Consider the following 4195-nt stretch of genomic DNA (forward strand, 5'->3'; position numbering starts at 1 on the left):
CATACAACCATAAAGACTGTTGTAGTTTAAAATTTTACTAGCAACATATGTATTATATATATATTTTATACATATATAAAAACTTACATATATTATATATATACACACTTTTGCAAATTTAATCAGAACCTCACCAACATAATGATATTTTAGAAGCTTTTTTTTCTGATTCATCAACTACAAAATGTTCCTTTATATTTTATTTCTGACCTTTTCCTTTTTCCTGGTGGGAACACCAGGTCCAGCCAGGGTGAATCTTATAGGACCATAGCTGGGGCAAGATAGTTTCTTACTTAAAGCTAAGTTAAACCAAAATGCTATTGTTATTATCTTTGAAGGGTATATGTAAGAGAGATTTGGGCTGATTTTTATTTTCCTACTTGTTTTTTTCTAATTGGAAAATGAATTTTCTACTTAGGTAATGAGTATAATGAAATTAGCATTTGCTATTTTTCTGTTAATGAGCTGAACTCTGGTATAGGTGTGTAAGCTGAAGAGGAGGGTCCAGGCAGGTCACCCAAACATGGAGAGCCAGGGAGCCGAGGAGGAAACTAGGGAGGTAAGGCCAAGGCTCAGGGCATCCACGGAGACCAGAGAAAGGAACAGCACATCCGAGTGGGCGAGGGTTCCTGTGTGCTCCTGAAGCAAGGCAGGAGACAGACCAGACCATTAAAAGGCCCAGGGAAGAACAGATTGTTTCTTTGATTGCTGCAAAGGCATTTCCTTGCTGTTCTTATTAATCTTGAGTAAATTATCTACACACATTCTACAACATGCCTTTGTCATTATAATATTGATTTATTCATTCATTCCACAAATATTTATCAAGCACCTCTTATGTGCCAAGTACTGCTGTAAGCACTGGGAAGCAGCATTAAAGAAAAAAGACAAAAGTCCCTAACCAGAGAGGAAGGTTACCTGTTATAAAGAAATAAAAAGGGGCCGGGCATGGTGGCTCACACCTGTAATCCCAGCACTTTGGGAGGCCGAGACGGGTGGATCACTTGAGGTCAGGAGTTCGAGACCAGCCTGGCCAACCTGGTAAAACCCTGTCTCCACTAAAAATACAAAAATTAGGGAAGAAAGGAAGGAAGGAAGGCAGGAAAGAAGAAAGGCAGGCTGGAAGCCAGTTGCCACAGGATCCCACAGGCCATGCTAAGAACTAGGGATTCTTACGTTCTCAGTATAAGCAAATGTAGTTGGAGGCAATGGAACTGGTGAACAATAGTCAGATTCTGAATCATTTTTAAAGACAGAGATGACAGAATTTGCTGATAGATTAAGTGTGGCATGAAAGAGAACAGGAGGCAGCATGAAAGAGAACAGGAGGCAGCCACGATGAACCCTAGGTTTTTGGCCTGAATGGCTAGGTTGTGAATCAGTAATGCCTTTTACCATGTTTTAGAACGCTGGAGGAGGAGAAGGTTTGGAGGAGAAAATCAAAAGTTCACATATCTTAAGTTTGAGATGAGATACCCAAGCGAAGATGTTGAGTTGGCAGTTGAATATATTTGTTTGGAGTTGAATAAAACCAAAATATTTCACCCCAAAATACATGGTCCAAGCCCCTATTCTTTATGTAAACCTCAAGATGGTATATAAGTTTCTGAATCCCATAGGAGGTTCAGGAGTAATTACTCTGTGGTTTTCTCCCATGCACATTAATAAATTTGTAGCCATTTATCATATTAATCTGCCTTTTATCAGTTGATTTTTCAGCAAACCTTCAGGGAGTGAAGGGGAATTTTTTTTTTTTTTGGCCACTACAGAGTTCAGAGCAGAGAGACCTGGAAGGAAGGTTTAATTTTAGAATCACCAACATAAATCCACAAGCCTGGATGACATCACCAAGGCAGTGAGTGTAGGTGGAGAAGAGAAAAGGCTCTTCAACAAGCAGAGGTTGGGGAGATGAGGAGAATTCAGCAAAGGTCACTAATAAGTAGCAGTGATTGGAGAGATGGGAAAAGAATCAGATGAATTTGGGGTCCCGGAAGCCCCGCAAGGAAATTGTTTCAAGAATTGCTTCAATTAACCATGTCAAATGCCGCTGAAAAGTCTAGTAAGATGAAGACTAAGAATTGATCTGTAATTATGCTCTGGAGCTTGGTAAACTCCCAAATGCCTCAAGTAGATAAAAAGCCATGTAAAGCAAACCCAGCAATCATCTCTCCCTATACTATTCCAAAGTGACATCGACAGGATTTATATTTGTCTTTACGTAAATAAGGATCCGTTAACACAACTTAATTCGATTGTGTTACTATATTATCAAATTGATCTTTTGATATTTTTTGAAAAGACAGAAATCCAAGAAGAACAGCAACAAGCATGTGATTCTGCCTCTAAGAGTGTCCACAATTATAAGTCTACATTTATTTATATTATACATGCAAGGATCAGTTGGCTGGTACCTGGAAGTCCCAAAATTTGTTGTCATTCCTTGTTTGAGATGTAGGTTATTGTACTAGGGCATGCCTGAGGTTGCTTTTCAGATTAAATGGATAATAAATGCAAAGTTTAAAGCACAGGGTCCAGTGCAGTGTAGATGTTGGCGGCGTTAGCTATAATTGTAACTCGACAGTATTGAGTCTTGCTTCATTTTTAGCTCTCATTTCAGGCTGTTGCTTAGCAGTGTTCCAAAGATAAGCACTAAGTTTTCTGGAAATGATTGAAAGTAATCACAGCATCTTAGAGCTGAAAGGACTGTGGAAGTTAATTACTCCATTCTCTTCAGTTGGCAGATAACAGAGATCCAGCAATATTAGGTGACTTTCTCAAGGTTATCTACCACATTAGTGGTGGGACTCATACTGGAGCATGGGAGTCCCAGTGCTGAGTCCTTTAAAATTAGTTATAGTAGAGCTCACAATTGGAGAATTGAGCATTTCATGACAAGGGACTTTTTTTAGATAACTGAAGCTTATTCCTTTTAACCACCAAAACTTAATAACAACCATTACCCCCTTTTTTTTTTTTTTTCATTCAGGATCTCACTCTGTCACCCAGGCTGGGATGCAGTGGCATGAACATAGCTCACTGCAGCCTTGACCTCCTGAGCTCAAGCAATCCTCCTGCATCAGCCTCCTGTGCAGTTGGGATCACAGGCGTGCACCAGCATGCCCAACTAATTTTTTTATTTTTTGTTGAGACAGGGTCTCATTTTGTTGCCCAGGCTTGTCTTGAACTCCTGGGCTCAAGCAATCCTTCCACCTCTGCCTCACAAAGTGCTGGGATTACAGGCATGGCCCATTATCACTTTTGATTAAAATCTTCTACTGCTTTTGATTAAAACATTTCTATACAATGAAGTCATTCTAGTCTAGAGGGTTTGAAATCCTCCAAGTCAGCTTTTCTTGTTACTTTATTTCTTTACCAGTTGCTTTAAGGTTTGAGCAATCCCTTTGACTTGTAAAGCAACTGACAACTTAATTCGATTGTGTTACTGTATTATCAAATTGATCCTTTGATATTTTTGAAAAGACAGAAATCCAAGAACAGCAACAAGCATGTGATTCTGGCTCCAAGAGCAGCATCCACAATTGTAAGTATACATTTATTTATATTATACATGCATATAGAACTATAAATGTATTATTATGGAGATTTCAGTGCACAACACAGACCTTCAACTCATGAAGAAATTAATCGTAAATGAGTCAATATTACCTTTCCTTCAGTGTGTCAGAGCACATATGGAGCATATATATGGAGTATATATATTTACTGAAATAATTTTTGTCTCTCTAGCATTTTTTCATAGAGAAATTCTGAACATCACTTCATTAAACTCCTGAATACTCCATGAGAAATGAGAGATCAGATATTATTCCTATTCTAGAAATACAAAGCTAACGTCCCAAAATATTAAATATGCGCCGGGGACCTACACAAACAGGAACAAAGCCCCTTTCTCTCTTCTGCTTCTCATCAGTCAATCTTTGAGTCTCAACCAAGAGTTTGAATTTAGCCTTCAGTATTTTCAGCTGTTCCAGGAATAGACCCTGCCAGAAAACAAAGCCCACTGATTCCTGGTGCTCACACATCCACACTCGACTCTTCCCATCACTAGTGACCACAGGCTCCGCCTCTGCCTTCTCTAAGGTCATGTGATCTCCGTTGCTACAACAACCAAGAATCCATCACGTTTTGCTCTGGGGTAGCTCTTAAGTGTAAATTGCTAGTCACACTCTATCCA

Source organism: Chlorocebus sabaeus, chromosome 14, assembly GCF_047675955.1.
Source record: "Chlorocebus sabaeus isolate Y175 chromosome 14, mChlSab1.0.hap1, whole genome shotgun sequence".
Lineage (NCBI taxonomy): Eukaryota > Metazoa > Chordata > Mammalia > Primates > Cercopithecidae > Chlorocebus > Chlorocebus sabaeus.